Genomic DNA, 21,829 nt, shown 5'->3' on the forward strand with positions numbered 1-21,829 from the left:
TGTGCAAATCCTAACAAGAAATCCAAGTTACATAACAAACTCCTGCCCACCCAGGATCTCTAGAAGTGCAGACTTCAGGAGGAGCCGGAGATGCTTCTGCATGGAGATGGGCTTCTTCCTTCTGCCCTTTTCAACTAGAGGCAGAATGGCGACTTCTTACATTGGAACCTACATCTCAGAATGGCCATGTTCCTGGAAATACACATGTACAGCCAAGAAGAGCTGTGTTCCCAGAGACTCCCAGCAGAATCCATAGATTCCTCTCTTCCTGGACTGGAGTGCAAGGGAGGAAGGAAGGAAGGAAGGAAGGAAGGAAGGAAGGAAGGAAGGAAGGAAGGAAGGAAGGAAGGAAGGAAAGAAGGAAGGAAAGAAGGAAGGAAGGAAGGAAGGAAGGAAGGAAGGAAGGAAAGAAGGAAGGAAGGAAGGGGAAATGGGCACTATTGTGTTAATTATAGTATTGCTAGGGCTAGAGAGATGACTCCGTGGTTAAGAGAACTTGCTGCTCTTGCCAAGGACAGACAGGCGTTTGGTTCCATGCGCCCACACTGCGTGACTCATAACCACCTGTAACTCTAACTCCAGGGGATCTGCTGCCCTCCTCTGGCGTTTGAGGCACTTACAGGCACGTGAACACACAAACACATACATATAAACTAAGATAAAGCTTTTCTTTTAAAGAATGGTGCCACTAAAGCATTTTCTCTGCCAGCTCTTAATTCTCTCAGCAGACTTTTACCTTTTAGCATGGTTCCAGTGGATAAATGAGGGCCAACATGGCAGCGTGCTTGGTGCAGGGACCCGAGGTCAGTCCTCATTTCTCTAGCTCCAGACTCATCCACGCATAATCACAAGTGAAACAAAGTCTTGGCATCCACCAATGACCTTCCTGGGAAGAACTCCAGGAAGGAAGGGCTCAGCACTTCTGACAGTTGTCCTTGCCACCTTCTTGCCTGAACTTGCCCAATTTTAGCCCAAATCCCAGCAGTCATCCCTCAAAAGGGACTCTGGGCCACAGTCATCTCTGCCATCATCATCATCACCTGTGGCTTCCTGGCTTAGCGGTTCCAGTCCAGATGAAGAACTCTCTCTCTCTCTCTCTCTCTCTCTCTCTCTCTCTCTCTCTCTCTCTCTCCCTCCCTCCCTCCCTCCCTCCCTCCCTCCCTCTCTCTCTCTCTCTCTCTCTCTCTCTCTCTCTCTCTCTCCCTCCCTAGAATCATCCAGGAAACAACAAAGAAACTTCAAACAGCATTTGTAATAGACAAGTAAGCACAAGGCACAAGACAGGAAGGCAGAGAGTCAATCAGCCTTGCCAAAGAGGGATCTCTTAACAAATGTCACAGAGTACCTTCCCCTCCGGGTATGGCTTTTAGCTTTGCCTTTTGTAAAGAAAAATTGCTGAGATTTGTGGATAAGGATGAAGTGCACAGTCCTGGTATGGAGAGAACACTTATAAGAACTACTTATATATAATAAACATTTTATTGATTGTGATACCGGGTGACAGAAAAGTTACTGTGCTTCAGAGTAAGAAGCCCTGGAAGTCATGGTGGTTCAGAGATCACTTTGAACAGGATCCTAGCAGGAATGACAGGGCTATTCCCACTCGGCGCTGCTCCTCCTGCCTGAGTCTTTGCGAGTAATGGAAAATCCACACTCATTGTCCCTAATTGTTTCTCACTGATCCTCACGTATATAGTTACATCTCTATCAAGTGACAAGAACAGACAGCTCTCATCACTTACTGCCTGCGATGGTTCGCTTTAATTGTTAGTTAGCTTGACACAACACAGAGTCACCTGAGGAGAGACCCTCCGTGTGGAGCCTTGTCTACACAGGATTGGCCTGTGGGTGTGTCTATGGAGGATTGTCTCCACTAACTTAATTAATGTGGGAGGACCCAGTCCCTTCCCGAGGCTCCACAAGAGTGGAGAAATTGAGCCAGCAAGCCAGTATGAATGCAGTTATTTCTGTCTGCCCTTGGCTGTGGATGTGTTGTGACTAGTTGAGGTCCTGCCTGGACTTCCTCACAATGGTGAAGAGTGATCTGGAACAGTAAGATGAAATAAACTCTGTTCTCCATTATGTTGCCCTTGGTCAGGGCATTCTATCACAGCAGGAGAAATGAAATGAAGCTAGGACACTTCCCTTACATACAGGACGACTGGGGAGTTGCACTGCACTTGATCTTGCTGACTTTTAGGACTTGGCTATCTCTGCTTTATGCCACGTTGGTTCCGTAAGTTGTCTGTACTGTGCATTGGGAAAGCAATGGCATACTCTATTTGGTAAAAATAATCACTTCCTAATTTGGAGTGCATGAGAACTCCATTAAGGAGAAACCTGGACATCATGTGACGTCCTGTGTCTCAGTATTAAAAGTCGCAGTAACACTTTAGGAGGCTGCCATTTTAGGATGGCTACCATCACAGCTTGTTTATGATACACCAGGCGCTGATTTAATAGGTTGCCTTTACTACTCTCCTTTGATTCAATACTCACAAGATCCACAATGTCAGTGTTATGAGCTCCACATTAAAGCTTAAGGAGGCAGAATTGGAGAGGTTTCATGGCTCGGCCAAGGTCACATCTGTAATAAGTTACAGAGTTGGTATTCAAACGTAGGTCCTTATGTGCAATCCCAAAGACCATTGTGGAGTTTGAACTTTATTCTGAAGGCCACGCGGAACCCAAGGGATCTACAGTGGATGAGTGAAGGTTTTCAGCTTGGCAGCAGCATGAATGGGTGTGGGTGGAGGAGGGGAACAGTGGTAGTCCAGGTGACCCAATCCTGGCGACTCTTCTGAGAGTGGAGACAGCGAGAGAAGGAAGGTGTGCTAGAGAGCCACAAAGAGTCTCGGGCAATGATCTTTAGGGATCAGCAGAGTGAAAAGTCCAAGATGATACCAGGGAAGCCAATGTGGGTGTGTCGCTCGGTGGTGGAGTCACTTGTTGATTCTTAAGAAACTTAAGAAAGAGATTGCTCGCAAGAAAAGATGAGGAGAACATCACTGGTCAGTGAAGCATGCAAAAAGAGCTGCATATCCTGGCACCAAACTCAGAAGAAAGATTCAGCAAAAGACCTGGGGTTAAGGGATACAACTTGATTCATGAGACTTGAAACCAAGGAGCCAGAAGATTCTCCAATGAAAATATAGAACAAGTGAGGTAAAGATGTAGCTGGTGACAGGAAAATGCCTCGTCTATGTCCAAATGAAAAACTTTCTGTTTTCCCTGAGCTCTGGGCTACCTGCCACACCTCTCAGGATGCTAATGGAAATCTCCAAGCACAGAAAAGATATTATCTCTTCATTACCCCTAATTCTGAGATGTTCTGCTTCTAACAAAGCCAAAGGTACTCAGGGAACCCATAGTTTCCCGCCTGTGAGAAAGGGCATCCACAGAAAACGTGGCAGCTTGGCATTTCCCAGGACGGACTGTTACCACTGACACCCCCTCCCCCATACCATTTTAGTTAGGTTTTTACTGATGTGATAAAACTTTGACCAAAAGCAACTTAGGGGAGGAAAGCCTTCATCTGGTTTACAAGTTATGAGTTACAGTCCATCATAGAGGGAAGTCAAGGCAGGAACTCGAGGCAGGAACCTATGGAAGGAAGCAAAGGAGAGACCACTGTTTCCTGATGCTTCCCTTCGCCAGCTCAGCAACCTTTCTTATGCAGCTCAGGTCCACCTCCCTAAGGATAGTGCCACCCACAGTGGGCTGGACACTCATGTAACAATTTAACAACCAAGAAAATACTCCCACAGACGTGGCCACAGGGGTTTTCTTCCCAGATGACTTTAGCTTGTGTCACACTGACGAAGACTAACCAGTGTGCTCATTAATGACGTTAGCTCAAAATGTCAGGGTGCACAAATGCTGTTAAGGACATTAGCTCAGGGGTTCTTAATCTATGGGCCACAACCCCTTTGCGGGGAGCAAATGACCCTTACATAGGGATAGCATATCAGATATCCTGCATATCGGGTATTTACATTACAATGCATAACAATAGCAAAATTACACTTGGGAAGGTTGAGGACCACTGCATTATCTAGTAGAAAGAATATAGTCTTTGGAATTAGAAATATGTGGGTTCAAATTCCACATATCGAATGTGGAATCTCAAGCAAATGATTTCAACACTGCAAGTGTCAGCTTCACCAGCTATGGATCGGCCTATTCATACCTAGAAACCCAGAACCACAGCTGAATGGCTCAAGTGAGACAGAGAGGAGTCAGATGGTGCCCTGTCTACATCTGGCCCAGCAGAAAGCACCATCTCTCCCCACTTCCTCTCCTCAGTCTGAGATAGAGTCAGAACTGAGCAAGGGTTTGGATGGTTGGGGCCATCCCTCCATAAATTGAACCCACGGGGGCTCCAGGGTAGGTCTGTGCTTTCCCAAGTCATCCTTTCTAAGTGGAGGGTACAAATAAGGCTCCATCATGCCCTGAGATAGCCCTATTCATCTGATGACTAATGGCAGAACAAAACACAGCCTTCTTATAATATATATATATATATATATATATATATATATATATATATATATATATATATATATATATCACATCACTAAGAGAAGTTTTTCTCCCAGTCCCCAAGCAATCTCATGTACAACAAACATTGGAACCAGCAGGTGTGCGTTCCAAGAGAAAACGGTCTCTGGACTCTATTTGAGTAATTTGTTTCTTCTGGAAAAAAACATAAAAAGACAGAGCAGTGCAGGATGCAAGGAAAGGATCAAACCCAGGCGCAGGCAGTGCCCAGCTTCTTCAGAGGTATTTTTTATATAGGTTCTGAGACTGAGGATCAAAGTGAGGCTGCTCCCTCAGATCAGCCCACAGAACCTAACCTCTGTCTTGTTGGTGCACATCCATCACCTGCACTAAGGAGGCAAGTCTGGTGCACAGGGTGTCTCTGAAGATGAGGCTGTGCCTGCTCTAGTTTGAGGTTAGTGATCAGCTCAGATGCACACATCCTTAGAGAAACACACATCCTAGAGGGTATCTAGGCTGAGTAGTCTAGTCTCCGCCGTGTAGGTCACAGACCTGCCTCGGAGAGGGAGATGAACGTTTCCATCACTAGCAGGTGAATTGGGGGTAGAACCCCAGAAATACTGGGGTTCAGGCTAACTGAGATTCTAGGTGCCATCTGCTTCCATCAGACCTCTGTGTCATCTCTTAGCACACAGACTGGGCATGCCAGATGGCTAAGCAGGTAAAACACTGCCCTATGAGGAACCCATAGAAAGGCAGAGAATATAGACCCCCCCCCCCCAAGCTTGTCTTTCGGCCTTCAGATATAGGGTGCGGGAGCTTCCTCCACGCATATCAAATATACACACAACTAAAATTAAAATAAGAAGTTTTAAAAAGATCAAGGGTTGTCATAGGTGGCTGAAGAGACATTTGAGTCAATAAAGTGCTTGTTATACAAGATAAAAATCTGAGTTCAAGCCCCAGAACCAACACGAAACCAAACACTCGGGGGTGATGTATGCTTATAGCCCCTACCCTGGGGCAGCAGAGATGGGCAGACTCCTGGGTCTTGGGGGGCCAGCCAACTTAATCCACTTGGCAAGAGCCAGTCCAATGAGAGACTTTTGTTTCGAAAAACAAGGTCGGGCTTGCAAGGTGACTCAATAGGTAAAGGTGCTTGCCGAAAAGTCTGATTACCTGGATTCAATTCCCAGTCCCCACAAGGTGGAAGGAGAGAACCAGCTGATTCTTGAAAGCTATCCTCTTACCGCCACATGGGCGACATGGCATGAGTGCTTGCACACACACACACACACACACACACACACACACACACACACACTGAACAAACAAACACTTATTTTAAAAACAACCCAAAGTTTCCATGGACAAGCATCTAATATTGGTATTACAGTAACAAAGAGCATCAATCAATGGTTTGTACACTGATAGTATAGTATCCTGTGGTAATAATACGTATTACTCAGTTTTGAAGCCACTGGTAAAAACATTATCATGTTTGATTGACTCGCTGAAGTAGGGGAGATGATCAATATATCCTTCGGAAGTGAGAGGTTTTCCGCCAAATCTTTATTTAATGTCTTCCTGTGCCACATACCATGTTCAATATTGAGGTCACTGTCAAGAATGAAATGGTCTGGAAGACCTCCTGGTGTGGCGAAGAACAGGTATAGGAACGCACAGCCCCATGAAATGACGTCTGTTGCCGCACACGTCTCCCCCATAGTTTGGGGGATGGATATGGAGGGGGTTGGTTTTTAGTGGACACAGTGCTGCCACCCTGTGAGATGAGTGCCATGGGAGAAGAGGACACATTCGAGGAACAGAGGTTGAAGGAATCTCTTGAGGGTGGAGGTGGCAGTGACGGTGGAGGTGGAGGAGGAAGATGGCGAATTCAGTTTGGGAATATAGGTTCCATGGAATTCTGTGGGGTAAAGCACACACCTCTTCCGCGCAGGACTCCGTTCTGCAGGTCCATCAGTCCACATCACTGCTGCTCGGTCATTCGTGTTCAGCCTGTTAGATACAGACTTCAATTAGGGATCCACTTATGGCTTCTTATCGCCTTTCAAGGACTTGCCTTGTTTTTTCCTTAACAATCTGCAGTGTCTGTAGGCATCACATCAAACCAAGTCTCAGAAGCCAATGCCAATAATGTCAGGACAAGTGGCTCTTATGCCCATTCTCATGGGGGTGCTGCTGAAGGTCTCCTGGAAGAGCAACCAGGCCACATCTCAGACACAGAGAGGGACACATGGGAACAAACTAAGGACACAGAAGGAGGCCACATGTGTCTCACACTACTCCTAGAACACACTGGCCCTGACATGGGGACTGGGACTGCTCCGTCAGGACCCTGTGGCTTCCCAGTTCCTCACACCCCAGGAGCCTCAGCGTTAGTATAGGAGAGTGAGGGGAGAATGGAGAGTAGTGGAAGAGGGGAAGACAAGGTGGGTAGAGAAAGCCCTGAGAGAAGCCCTGAAGTGATGTAGCAGAATCAGGACCCTCTAGGGATGGGAGAAGGCGGGTCAATCCAACAGAATAAACTAATCCTAATCCACAGTTGCAGTGTGAGGAGAGTTAATCAGTTCCCGATCGAGAGACGCTCTTCCGCATGTGTAGCTCATGGCGCCTTCAATGCTGCCCTCCTGCCTGGTCCAGCTACAGCCATGTCTGCTTCACAAAAGAGACAGTTACCACAGGAAGGATTGTACGGTTCAATAACGCTATCTGCTCAATCTTTTTTCCCTACTAAAAAATCATCTTTATCTACTTTATGAAAGTGACTCATAGAGTTGATATGTAGGTGGTGCGTCTTTTCCAGAAATAAACCAACTCAATCCATTATTTTTTGGGGTGTCACCTAGGTTAAATTCATTTACTGAAATAAAATTGTTCCTTTGATTTCTCCTACCCTCCTACCTTGTTTTCCCCTTCCCTCCGTCTTCATTCATTATTCATTCATTCAACAGCACAGAGTTCCTGAATGAGTGTACCAGTGGAGGTGGGGGCACCTAGACCTGGAGTTTGATTTCCGACTGAGCTGGAGATTCCAGGAGCTGTTTAAACAAGATGACCCAGGGGGTTAGAAATCTAAAAGGAAGGAAGGTCCAAGTTCAAGTCCGGATAAGTTGATTGAGGTGAGGGTCCGTTCAGAAGAAGAGTGAGAAGCAAAAGGCAGGGAGTTCCGGAAACTGCAGTACCATCAAAACCTAGGCCTTGAACTTCGGGAAGGTCTGCTTCCCTTTAGATACCTGGCCTGGGAAGCTGTGGGTGGGGGCAAAAGGACAGGTAGATGCCGGAGCTTAGAGGGACCCTAGGAGGTTCTTAAGACCTAAGTAAACATCTCCCTGAGAGCACACACATTTGGAGCTTTGTGAAATAAGAAGCTGAAGGCCAGGGAGTCACTTTCCTTAATTAGCTCAGTTCTCTATCCCGGGTGAGAAATCCTTCTTATTCAAGCGAAGCTGTTTATTTAAATAAGTTTTTCCCTGTCTTTAGGGCCTTTTTAGCATTTTAAGGGATGAGTGTGGCAGCCTTGTTTACCTAGCTGAGTTTCACTTAATCACCTTGGCACCTGACTAATCACTACCACTTCCTCGGTAAGGACTTCGTGTAGACTCCTCCTCCCTAATCCTTCACCCATGACCTGCCCCTTCCCTTTCTTCCTGTGGTCACTGCAGTGCCTAGGTCCTTAGGCACTTACTTGGCTGGCTATTCTCTGTTTCCTCTTTTCACCACACTGCAATCCATTCTACGGCCTACTTTAAATTTCTAAAGCTTCCTGCTAATTCTATTCCTTCAGCTGAATATCCCCCAAGTGAGACAAAGTATAAGTAAATACAGTCTGACCGTCAATACAATGAAAGTGAGCCAACCCTTCTGTCCCCACCAACCTGGCCTTGAGCCTTTTGTGCTTTGGGCTGTGGCCACGCTGCTTTGTGCTCAGACAATATTCACTCTTAAGATCTGGTCTCAGGCCCAAGCTACTGAGCGCGAGCCTTCATGCTCTTTAAAGGAGTCCACGGGGCTGATATCTTTGCTGTCATCTCCACTTCCTCTGCTGGAAGGCATTCTGGTACAGACCTCACAGGTCAGTGAGATGGGGGGGGGGCAGAGGCAGATGGCCCTGGAAAGATTCCTGCCTGAGGAGACAGTGCTGGTGAGATGGTTCAGTGGCTAAGAGTGCTTTCTGTCCAAGCATGAAGATCTGAGTTCAAATCCCCAACCCATGTAACCTTATGACCACGCGTGTGCCTGTAACCCCAACACTGTCAGAAGGGAGGCAAAGACAGGGCGATCACTGGGACTTGGTGACTGTCAGCCCAGCTCCAAACAGTGCAAGAGACCCTATCTCAAGGGAAGACTGGTAGAGTAAGACATCCATCCATCCAGCGTCCTCCTCTGGCATCCATGCATGTTCACAGGTGCTTCCCCACTCCCCAAATAAATAAACATATAAAAGAAAATGACTTTTAAAAACACCTATTATTCTCTCTAGCCCTTAATTTCCTCACTTATAAACTGGATCAAACATATCGAACCAACTAACCCCTTAGGGACTCTAGCTACACATGGCAAAGCCCACTCAAAAGTCCCCTGCCTGTCTTCTCTAGGTGACTTCCTGGGTGAGGATGCTCACACCCTGCCATAAAGAACTTGGGTGACTGGGCTCAGTGTTCAAAAATATCCAGAACCAAGTCTGTATTAGAAATACAATCTACGTAAGAGTTCTACTCGGATACCTACTTCCGAAGACATTGAAGCCAACTAGAAAGCCAGCCTCAGTTACTTCTGCCCAACAAGTAAAAAATGCTAGCATCCTACATGGTTCTCACACTTCCTTAGAACCTGAGGGTTATGTCAGGGAGCAGGAATATGCAGGCAGGTTCACGCACAGACAGTTCACCTAGTCACCAGCTTTGAGACTGCACCTGTGAGGGGAAGGGCAAGTCACAGACCCACAGGATGTCCGTGCAAGGCTTATGATATCAAAATAGTCCACACGTACCATCGTACTCGAGAGCCCCATGAGGAAAGTGTCAACAAACATCAGAAGGCCTTCTATAGGACCATTGCAGGAGTTTGGGATGCACCAGGGTACAGGCTGGTGGTCCCTTCCTACATGGAGTCAGTATCCTAGAAGAGTCGTCTATTGTGTTGGGATGCAGAGGAAAATCTTCAAAGGGGAAGCTCCCAACCAGTGCATGGAGAAACACACTGGCAAAGCTGGGTAGTTGATCACAACAACCTCCATTTATTATTCAACAAAATAAGCGCCAAGTGCTTACTAAACGCCAAAGCTCTGCGTTCGGGGGTTTCCATACGTTCTCTTAGTGAATCTTTATGCTAACCCTGCAAGGCAGGTATTATTATCTCCATTTTTCAAATGAGGAAATTAAGTCTCAGAGTTCTAACAACTTTCCCATGCTCCCCCTGCCAGCTGGTGATGGAGCAGCGACGAGGGTGACTCATCCTGTCGGGGAGAAGTAAGGGAGGGCTTTAAACAGGAGACCTTTGAGCAGGGTCCCAAAGCCCAAGTAGACATTCACCCAACTGAGAAAGAATGAAGTTCTCATCTGGACCAGTTCAGTGCCATGATAATACAAAACTGCGGACTTCTGCTGGGAAAGCAGGCCAGGCAGGAAGTATAGGCGGGAAAACCAGACAGGAAGTAGAGGTGATGCAATGAGAACAGGAGAATTCTGGGAAGCAGGAAGCTCCCTCGCCATTCCTGCTCAGACCACAGAAAAGCAAGATGTAACCTGCCCCGCTGGAAAAGGTACTGAACCACATGGCTAACACAGACAAGAATTATGAGTTACTGTAAGATGTAAGAATTAGTTAACAAGAAGCCAGAGCTAATGGGCCAATCAGTTTATAATCTTATGGAGTTCTGTGGGTGATTTTCTTTGGGGTTGCCAGCTTGTTGGGGTACCGGGCAGGGCAGAAACCCCAACAAACAGGCCCATTCATGTTACAAAGAGGCCTGGAGGGTGGCAAGTTGTATGAGAGGCTGCTGGGGCAGAAGGGCTTTCCCAGCTAGATGTGCTCAGAGCTTCTTGTTATTCCTTTTTTCAAATAGAACGTAGATGGCTATTCATAGCACACTGAGACAGGCGGGCAAAGCTGAAGCTTGAGCTCACTGTCCTCAAATCTGTGACAATCAATGTCTGTACTCTTCATCATGGGTCTTATTTTTCTTTGTTTGTTTGTTTTTCAAGACATGGTTTCTCTGTGTAACAGCCCTGGCTGTCTTGGAACTTGCTTTGTAGACCAAGCTGGCCTTAGACTCACAGATATTCACCTGCCTCTGTTTCTCGAGTGCTGGGATTAAAGGAGGATGCCACCATGTCTGACTTCATTGTGTGTCTTAACACACAGGCTGTGAAGTTCTGCAAAAAGCAACCAGAATCCATTGGGAGCTTTAAGGAGAGGGAGGGTTTCATCAGAATGGCTGAGTGGGAAATGGGCGGGAGGGGAAGAAGCCAAGATAAAGCCAAGAGCTAGAAGAGTGGGGCTTGGGCTCAGGGAGCGCTGCCTGGGAGCACAGAGCACACATGGGCTAGAGAGGGATTTGGTAGATAGCACAGAGAGCCTGTGGTAACAGTTGGAGTGTGGTGAGGGTGAAGGCTTAGCTGAGGAATGCTTTAAGATTGCTGACAAAAAGTGAGACTTAGAATTCATTACCAAAATATCTCTTCCTGCGGGTTGAATTCCAGGTCCACACTTATAAGATGACAGTGCCAATAGTTGACAAGCCAGAGTGGGCACCTCACATCTCTCAATCCATCAATGACTAGATCTGAGAGCGGAAAAACAGTCCAAAAAAAAAAAACCCAAAATAAAAAACAAATAAATAGATTAAAAACACACTATATGGGAAGTTTGCAAGCAGGAAGCTAATAGATAAAGTAGACTCATTGTGATCTGATATCCAACACCCTCTACGCGTCAGAATTCTGCTGTCACCCACTGGAGAAGATGCACCCCTCCTACAGAGCAAAGCCCTAAAATGTTACTGAAGGAGACAAGAGAGGCAGACGTGTTTTCACTAATAGAATTCTATCTCTCCTTTATTGTTTCTTCCTGCAGGGGAAAGAAGATGTGATAAAATTGGTCTGTCACTGTTTTTTTTTTTTTTTGCTTAAAAAAACAAAAAAAGAACTAGAAACATTTAAATACCACGAAACTCCCTATTGTCAAATGACTAAACACCCACGGCATAGCTCAGCTGACAGCCACGTAACCAAGTCAGAACATTAAAAGCTGTGCGACGAATAACCATTTAGCTACCAGAAACAGGACGTCAGGGGAATTTCGGTCTGTGATGTTGGCTGAAGCAACAGCCAAAGAGAGGGAACCTTTGCTCCTAAGACACAAGGAAATGTCACTTGTCAAAGCAGCCCATCTTTCTCTTTCTTCCTTCCTTCCTTCCTTCCTTCCTTCCGTCCTTCCTTCCTTCCTTCCTTCCTTCCTTCCTTCCTTCCTTCCTTTCTTTCTTTCTTTCTTTCTTTCTTTCTTTCTTTCTTTCTTTCTGCCCATATTTCTAAGAGTAAAATGGTTTGCTTGTCTGGTGAGCACCACGCCAGATCTTTATCTTCTCTTAGCGTGGCCACTGGCTAAACCTAAAATACAACTAACCCTTTCCTCCATCCCTGTGTGGATTTTACAGAACAAATTAGGATCCTAAAGGCTCGGGGTCTTCACTGTGAGTCCCTGCTATTATTTTGGACTAAAATTCTCACGATTATATGAAACATATAGAGTTTGACCCAACATGAAGCAGCACCTATTTTTAGTGCTTTTATCTTTGTGAGTGTATGTATGAGCATGTGGTGAGTGTGTTTTGGGCACACTCAGACTAGCATGCACTCCTGAATCTTAAGCCTACCTTTTACTTTCCAAAATATATGTCATTTCTCTTCTAAAGAGGTTCCAAACAAAAACCAAAACAACAAAACAATAAATACTAAGTGTTAACAGGATTGTTGCATAAATAAAGGGTCAGCAGGCTTCAAGAAAAGCAGAGGCTTCTTCATCCATAGCCATCAAATGGCAGCTTTAGTTCCTGGAAGGCTGTACTGTGTGAGGCAAGAGCTGGGGGGAGGATTTGACGTCAGCAAAGCCTGAGTTTGTCTATAATAAATCACTCTGTATTTCTCAGTCTTGGAATCCTCCATAATATAATAGAAATAGTGGCATTTGTTTCATTATAGTTACTGAGGGGATTAAATGAGATGATATGTGCAGAGTTCTAAATACCATGTCTGTCACATTACTATCCTCCTCAAGTTAAATTTATTGTCATTGCAATTATTATTATTATTATTAATTATAGATTTTTGTGATGTACACGTCAACCACTCAAATAATAATTTTCCTTACCTTCTCACACTATGTCTAGACTGGAAAAAGTAGGCCGGAGAACATCCAAACCATAGTCAAGTGTGGAGTGTAGTCATGTTTAAAAAACACATCCCTTTATGATGATCAGTGTCCAGCCAGGACCAAGGCCACTTGATCAGGCAATCTAGACAAAATTTTAATCAGTAGTCAGGAAGGTCACTGGAAAAAGATCAGGAATAGGTGACAGACACACAGCAAGCAGAAAGGACCCTTGAAAAGCCCTTCCTTGGAGGTCATTCTCACCAACTCCTCGGCTTTATTGGGGAGAGTTTGGTACCTGGTTGAATGTCATGGTTTGAATCTGAAATTCCACCCAGAGGCTCATACTTAAATACTTGCCTCGCAGCTAATAGTGAGTGAGTCCCACTGGCAGAGGGAAGCTACTCTAAGCAGGCCTTGGAAGGTTATGTCTGTCTCTAGTTCTTCTCTTGTTTTCACTGTCGTGGTCTGAGCTGCCCCACCATGCCGCCTCTGCCATGACAGACTGAAACCCTCTTAAAACACCCCCCCCCCCCCGTTGCTTCTGGCAGGCATTCTGTCACGGTGATACAAAAGTAACTAACACAGTGGCCTTTAATTCGTGTGTGTGTTCATGAGCATGCATGCCCACATGTACATACAGGTACATGGACATTCCCAGTGAGATTTTAGTATGAGCATTCTTTGGTCACAGGGTATCTGTTATACCACTCATCACTAGGGTTTGTATTGAAAGGGGACTGAGACAGGTGAAGGTCTTGGTAGACTGATAATGAAGACAGGCTCAGGAGTTACAAGCCAAGAATGAACATTCTAGAATACACAAAGGTCAGGGTGAACATTACCATCCACATCACGATGACTTTGAGGGTCATTTTTACTGGTTGGCACTGGCTTTTACTACAGCACTGGCTGGGGAGGGTGGTCGGGTTGACCAAAAGGTCAGAGGTGTCATGACATAAAATATTCATATTGCCACTTTATGGCGACAGTTCTTACCATAATATGCCTCCACACACACTGGTGGGCTTGGGTTTTGTTTGCCCCTAAATTGAAAGAACTTTATATAATAGCCTATTTATAACCTTCCTTTGTGTTCAGAGTTAACGTTTATGTATGGCTGTGGGCAGGGTGGGTGTGCTCTCTGATCTCTGGTTATGTTTACTCTGTATTTTTCATATCTGATGCAAATGAAATATGGGCATCTTCATCATGCGCACTGTAAAACGGCATGGTTTCCTGGTGACATTTTGTCTCTCCATCATTTGTCTGATGACTCTTCTATTGTTGGGTATGGGAACACTTTAATTTTTTTTCTTTGAATAGCCTTGCTTCAAATACCTTCATACCTTCATCATTATTTGGGGGTTTGTTTCCTTGGAGAAACTTCTAGAGTGTGGAATTGCCAGTTCAGAGGCTAGGAGTTTTTTTCATAGCTCCTGTGACTCACCAAGCTTGGCTTTATCCCTCCAAGATTTTTCCGAAAGCCGTTGTAAGTCTAATGTTACGTTAGTGCTGCAGGCTGTGGAGAGACACGGAATGAGTAAGTGTAGGTACGTATGGGCTAACGAAGTGTCAAAGAGAAGGCAGGCCTGAGCATGGGGAAGGAAAAGGCAGGTGGTGGGAGGGGAGGAGGAGGGAAAGCAGGGGAGGAGATGTCAGGGAAGAAACAAAGGAGCCCAGGGTGAAAGACCTTGATTTTTAGACAGGAATCCTTACTTCGTGACCACACAGTGCCTCTTGGTGTGTCATGCCATCTGAATGTTGGGAAGCAAAGGATTTTGTGTGGCTGTCTCTAACGTATTGAGCCCAACTTGGCACTTAGAGACCTCCCTAGACCTCTTCCTAAGAGATAGCCTTCTGCCTTTTGAGCTTTGCTCTGATGGCATCTCTCTGAAGTTGAAATAGGAGCACCCCTCCAGCCACAGCAGGTCCTCAGAGTCCCATTTCTGTCCCCAGACAACTCTGCCTTCCCTCCCCTCTGCCCACAGGGGTTGCTGTAGAACTGCATAGCACTGACACCTACTTTGACACATCTCATTCTTGGCACCCAGAATTCTGCCTTCCTAGTCATTACCAACACATGTGAGTCTGAAGTGGGTTGGAATCTGAGCTGTGCCACCTACGTGGCACACTCTGTGTGGCCCTTGGCAACTGACTTCCCTCTCTGGGCTTCATTTCTTTCTCCCCGCAAAATGAGGCATAACTCTGTACTTGGCACTAGCCCAGACTCGGTGATGATTACAGCAAGTGTAGTCTAAGCTGTGCCTGAGTCAACAATAGAGAGACTCAAACCAGAACAATGAAGCGTCTCTTATGTTTTCTTCTGTTGACATGGGTATTACCACGGAGGGAGGCTTGGGAGGCCCCCTTAGAGACACAGAACAGTTTCCAGTTGATACCTGGTTGCTACTCTGTTACTTTCCTCCCCTCCTCTTTCTTTCCTCCCTTCCGAGTAACACCCTGGTCCATCCTACTGCAGAAAGAGATGTTAAATCTCTCCCTCAAGGCCTCCCCTTTGGGTTGACACAAGGGATAAACTAGATGGAATGGACCCTAAGGCAATGGCTTGGCCAAGTCTTTTGTAAATCAAGGAGAGTAAACAAACCATAGGTAGCTGACACACAGGAAAGCTCCAGTGACCACAGAAAGCAGTTTGAATGCAGCTTTTGATGAATCAACCCGGCCTTACATCTCTAAACCCCAGCAGAGGGTCTGTCTGCAAGACAGATTCAGGACTGGTGAGCTGATGCTCCCCAAAGGAGAGGTGAGAGTCAGGGCAAGATTTTCATGATTAGAAAGAACATGGGGACAGTCAAGGAGCTGTGAATAAAACAGCTAATTGTACCTGGGGTTTTATATTTCATTAAATCCTATTTTAACTGCATGCCTTTTCATCGTGAGTGGGTGGTTACTGCTGGAGAGGGTTATTATGCTTAACTATTTTAACAAGAGTTTTGCTATGTATAGGGAAGAGCACATTGACTAGGAAAGTGTGCAAGGCTCCGTTTCTCTGCTAACTTTATGGCCACAGCCAAGTTTGCAAGAAAGTCTCAAGTGTGGAAGTTTAGGCATAGAATAAAGTGCTAAGCAAAGAAAACTGGGAGGGCAGGACAGATGAATTAGCGCTTAGAAGTTCCATCAACAAGACACCACGAGAAACTAAACAACCCACTCGAAATGGGCTCTGGATGTATGGTCTCAGTAAAGCAAATCCAGGCAGATTGGTCCTCGGCATGGGGTCATGCCTTTATCTGTCTCTCATCCTGACTACAAGTGTGTCCAGTCTGGCCGGAAGTCTCTCTGGTAAGTGGTAAGTCTCTCCGCAAGCTGGCAGGATAAAGTGAAAGTGAGTTGGACATAGCAGTAGAAAATAGAGAGTTCTTACATCAATCAAGAAAGACCCCTCCAACAGACCCTCCCAACAAGCTGTCCTCATGTCTAGTAGAATAGTCTTTGTTACAATTACTGATTAGTAATTCATGTTAGTACTTTCCTGTTCTTCTTACCCTTGACCCCCACATCATCTGAGTGTTTGGGTAGAAGTTTCGACCCAAGCCTCCTCCCCTGAGAGTTGCCTCAGTCCAGACTCCACCTCTGTGACAGCCCACCAAACGATGACATCTCCCCAGAGATGCTCAAGATCACTCCCACAGGGTATTTAAACTGCCCCTCGGAGAGCAAACACATGCTTTCCCCATCCTCCTTTTCAGTCTCCTCTGGGGGGCGTGGCACTGGAAGGCCACCTGGGACCCTTGGTATCCATTAAACCTGGGCTTTTTCTAATTTGGTTTGATTTGATCTGATTTGGATTGTTGTGTAGACAGAGAGGCTTGTTGGGCCACAAAAAAATCTTTTCATCTGGAGGTCCTACTGAGGGGGGCTGTTTTTCTCACCAGCCCAGGGTCACATGTTGGGAAAGCACCCTTCTTCCCTGCACCTCTCTCTACCAGGCTAATATCGGTTTTGTCTGGGTAAGTTCTGAGTTCCAAGTCAGTGCCTTTAGAAGCTCAGGGCCTCATACGGTTCGGGCATCCGCCATGCCAGGCTCCCGACCTGACCCGGACAAGGACCTGCCTTGTTCCTGTGGGGTTCCTTTATCAGGTGACACATCCTGTTAGGGAATTTCTCACACCTCTATTTTTTTGACCCAAAGTCTACCACAGTGAACACATTGCACTTGGCTTTGAGTTCTGAGGCCTGGCATAAACTTAAAATAGGTATACTTACAATTCGAGGTGTGATCTCCAAATGGGCACCAGCAGCTGGGGTGATGCTTCCACCCAAACACTGAGCAGATGTCCAGTGTTTTCAGTGCCAACGATGGTGCCTGGTCCGTCTGATGTTCAATACACACCCTCTTCCATCATTACTTTTTAGCAAATTACAACCGATGTATTTAAGACCATGTACCATAGACTCGGTTACTTGGACTCTATCCCAGCCACTGAGGACACCTTGCCAGTGACTATGAGCTATAAAGATGGTTCTGTGTGAGTTGTGATAGTAACAAATATGTAGTTAGTGTTCAATCGGCATCAGCTTCACCATAACCAGCATCATAATCACCACCATCGGAGCAAGCCGCTATACTCTACCTCAGTTTCCTCTTCTAAATTCAACTGCTTGTTCATTAGAATCACATTTGGTCTTGACATCTTTGAATCTCTACTCTGTCTTACTCACTCTGTATTCTGATTACAGAAACCTCTAAGCCCCAAGTCACCTCTCAGGACTCTCAGTGTGTGTGGGGGGTGGGGGGAAGAAATTACAATTAGCCAAAGAAAAACATAACTAGAAAATTAAGTTCTGTGCAAACACATCATATAACGTATTTCAGAGACATAGACATCTTCGCCTGCCTTGCTGTTTGAGGTTACCACATGAGAGCTTTTAGCTGTTAACGTACCTGGCAAAGAATAAAAGGAAACATCTGATGATAAAATGGCCAACTCTGCCTAGTTCCTTGCCATAGAGCCTGCAATCCTTTGTGGATGGGTGAGCGGAATAATGCAAAATGAGGAATTGGGGAAAGTCGTGGAAGTTGGAATGGGGTGTCAGAGAAAGGCAACCATAAAACCACTGAAAATTCAGAAGGGGTAAAAAAAAAAAACCCTGAAAACAGGAAATGCAATTACTCTGGTCAGTGGTGTCCACTGAACCCAGCCTTTCAGATAAAAAGTGAGGGTCACATGAAGACTCTACCCACATAGGCATATTTATAGAGTCCACTAGAAACTGACCGCATCAATTCTTTCTGGAAGGCAACATGAGTGGTTCCAGATGTGGAGAGGCATTATTACAGAGGCTCCCTTTGTCTTTTAGAGCTATGTGGATATAATTAGTACTCATTTCAAAATGTAGCGCGCGCGTGTGTGTGTGTGTGTGTGTGTGTGTGTGGTGCTGGAGATGGAAGCCAGGTTCTTACACACGCTAGGGACACGCTCTATGGGTAAACTACACCCCAACGTTTCAAAGGGGATTTGAAAAATAGTTGTCTGAGAGGGTGAACAGGGGATGATCATAAGATCAGACCTGCAGTTGGTCCTGCATTTGTCAGTGCCAAGCTGCATGGCTGCTTACAGAAAGTCCCCCCCCCTCCACACACACACACAACTGTCTAGGCCTCTTCAATTAGTTTTCTATGAAGCTCCAGTTCTCAGCTTTGGGGATGGCAGTGCTGCAGCCAAACAGCTTCTGACCCTGTGCAGACAGCAGCGAAGCCTTTCTGCAGACATGGATCCTCTGGTCTTCCTACTGGGAGTCAAAGGCCCCCATGACTGATTGATAGGGTAAGACATCAGCTGTGGAGTGTGAGGAAGAGCACGGGAAAAGGGAGCACCGAGAGCTTAGGGAGGCACACATAGTGACGATGACAGGATATGATGGAAGGCGCAAAGGACAGAGCCACGGTCACAGTGTCAGACCACGGGGATGAGGGATTAGTAAATAAGTGTGCGTACATATGATGAGCTACAGTCACAGGGAAGTCTTTCTCGGTCTCTTCACACCAGTGAGAGAAGCTCCATCGCAACTGTTAGACAGTTGCTCAGGTCCTGTGACGGTACAGACACCTCCAGTGCTCCAGGATTCCCAAAGCCACCTGCGGCACAGGATAGGGCAGTACAAGAGCAATGTGACACTTTGGGCACAGACTGGGGAGTTCAAACGAGGAGAGAGAGGAAAGGGGGAGGAAAAAAGGAAGGCAGAACCACTGATAGCCACAGTGGAGAAACTAAGAGAAAGAACAGGGATGTAGGTTGGCTGTAGAACCACAAAACCCTTATCACCCATTGTCTGTGAGTTCTAACGCTAAAAGCAAAGTGAATTAATTCTGCAGTATCATTCTAAAGAAAAAGTATACTTAGTGTTTTAGGCCAGGACACCAAGAAGCCGTTGTCTTGGGACTGCCTGGCCATTCATATGACCCCCACAAAATCCCAGATGTAAGAAAGGTATCTCAAGATACCTGGAACAAAGACCAGGGTTAAGAAGGGCAAGATCCAGTGTAGGATTTGTATGCTCACAAGATGAAAGGCTAGAGACTTCAGCATAAGGAGACCAGCACTCAGGACCTCCACCCCCACAGCAGAACTATGCAAGAAACAGTCGAAAGAGCCAGGGACACCTCCTGCCGAAGACAAGGCTGGCTGGAGGACATCAGGCAACTGGATGCAAGGGTCCCTTCAGCACGGAAGAACTGTGATTCTGTAGAGTAATTGAGGTTCCCAAATGGAAGGAAGATCTGACGATTTTGTAAGGTTCTCCATGAAAGAGGTCCTAGGAATGGGAGAACTTCACAAGAAGGGTTTCACCCAGAGCTCTAGGATAGAAGCAGCCTAAAGCAACTGAAAGGTCTCCCATTGGAGGGAGGGAGCAGAGCGAAATGGACTCTGATGCCTGACTGGTAGGTCCTGGGAATAAACAGGAACACCAGTGAAGCTTGGGAAAGACAAAAGAAGTCACGGATTTTATATTCCATTGTCTTACTGCAAAGAGACACTGTGACCAAGGCAACTAATATAATAGAAAGCACTTAATTGGAGCTTGCCTACAGTTTCAGAGGTTTAGTCCAATTATCATCATGGTGGGGAGCATGAAAGCACAGTCAGGCCCTGGAGCAGTAATTGGGAGCTACATCCAGATCTGTAGGCAGAGAGTAGAAGAGACATTGGGCCCTGTTTGGACTTTTGAAACCTCAAAGCCCACCACAATCATAAAGAGAGATAACTGCTGATGTGGTGTCACACACCTGTAGGCCCCAAACTTAGGGGCCAAGGCAGGAGAATGAGAAGTTCAAAGTCAGACTGGGCTACACAGCAAAACCTTCCCCCGAAACAAATAGAAACCAAAACCAATCAAAGTCTTATTTTAAGGCAGAAAGGAACTTATAATTGTGGTTGTGATTGCAGTCCAGGATGTGAACTGAACTTGCTGCCCTGCACAGGACATTACACAGGATGTCAGGTGCCAGGTGTGGATTTGTAGATGCTGAACCAATAAGGAAGCAAAAAAAAAAAATCCAAACAAACAAAACAAACAAAAAAAATTTTCTTAAAAGCTTATTATGGGATATGTTAAAAAATAATAAATAATAATAATAAAAAAGCTTATTATGGGTGGTGACATAGTGCTATATTTTTATTTCTTGGTGCAGAAGGTGTGATGTTCAGCTTATATACAATCTTATTCACTTGTTTGTCTGCCCAAGAAAATCCACCAGGATTGGACAGTTATGACATAGGCGTCATTGTGCCGGAGGAACAAGGGGTTGGGTCCAGCTCTCTGAATGCAAACCCTGTTCTTCTGCTTATTAGCTAGCTGTGTGGCATCGAGGGAGCCTCTCTGTGGTAAAAAGTTCCTCTTCTCTGAAATAGATAAAAATTAATATTTTTCTAAGATTAAACACTTAGAACACTTATGAAACTTATTTTAGTGTAAAACCTTTGGAATTATCCCCCCTTTGGCTTCGGAAGGATGGTGATGGAGATGGTGATTAGAACAGTAGGAGGATGACCAAAATTTCTTCCCTAAAGGACTGGAGTTGGACATAAGGTACAGTATGTGTTGTTCTATGTTTGGCATGTAATTTTTTTAGAAATATTCTTCCTTTTCCCCCTGTATTCCCCTGTGTCACTGTGGGGTCTCATCAATATGTCTAAACACTGAGACAAGAGGCAGGGATATAAGTATGACTGAGATGGGTGTAGTTCTTGTCCTCAAAAGACTCAGAGATCTCAAGAAAGACCTGAACATACACAATGACACCGTGCTATGATGAAAGCCATCACTGGGACAGCAGCACAAGGTGTTTGTGTGTCGGGATCGTAGCATCAGAAAGACCAGTCAACAGAATACACCAAGGGAACCATGGAATTTGGAGGGAGAATTTTGCTTGGCCGACCAAAGTACTGAGGAGGGAGGGGCATCTCTGTTACCTAGGGAACATGCTGAACATGCGGTCATCAAGAGAGGCACTATCTTTGCTTGGAGTCACATTCTCTGTTTCTATGCCAAGACCTATGGAGGCCTAAGCAGGATGTCCCATTGTATCTGCTGTCCATTTGGAGGATGGACAGGGCATACAGGGGGAAGGTGACACTTGCTCAATCTACAGTGGCATGTGTTCATCTTAAGGAGGAAAGAAAAGTCCCTAACAGCAGGACCAACCAGAATGGCTCTTGACCAAGCAGAGCACTGTGCCACTCCAGAGTAAGGAAGATGGGAGATGTCACACGCTTGTGGTGTCTGCTTCAATAGCAGCTGCATCCAGGCCTCTAGGCTACCATCTTGACCAAAAGTAGGAACCTGGAGGCAGAATTTGATGTAGAGGCCATGGAGGAATGCTGCTTACTGGCTTGCTTCACACAGCTTGCCTAGCCTGCTTTCTTATAGAACCCAGGACAACCAGCCCAGGGATGGCCCCACCCACCACTGG

The 21,829-nt window shown here is 45.8% G+C and overlaps 1 protein-coding gene across 1 annotated transcript in view; it reads left to right on the forward strand.

Annotated features, from left to right (window-relative positions):
- The window catches only part of Asic2 (acid sensing ion channel subunit 2), a 1,092,647-nt gene that overhangs the window by 792,909 nt on the left and 277,909 nt on the right, over positions 1-21,829 (forward strand). The window lies entirely within an intron of this gene.

Source organism: Myodes glareolus, chromosome 9 (assembly GCF_982192425.1).
Source record: "Myodes glareolus chromosome 9, mMyoGla1.1, whole genome shotgun sequence".
Classification (NCBI taxonomy): Eukaryota; Metazoa; Chordata; class Mammalia; order Rodentia; family Cricetidae; genus Myodes; species Myodes glareolus.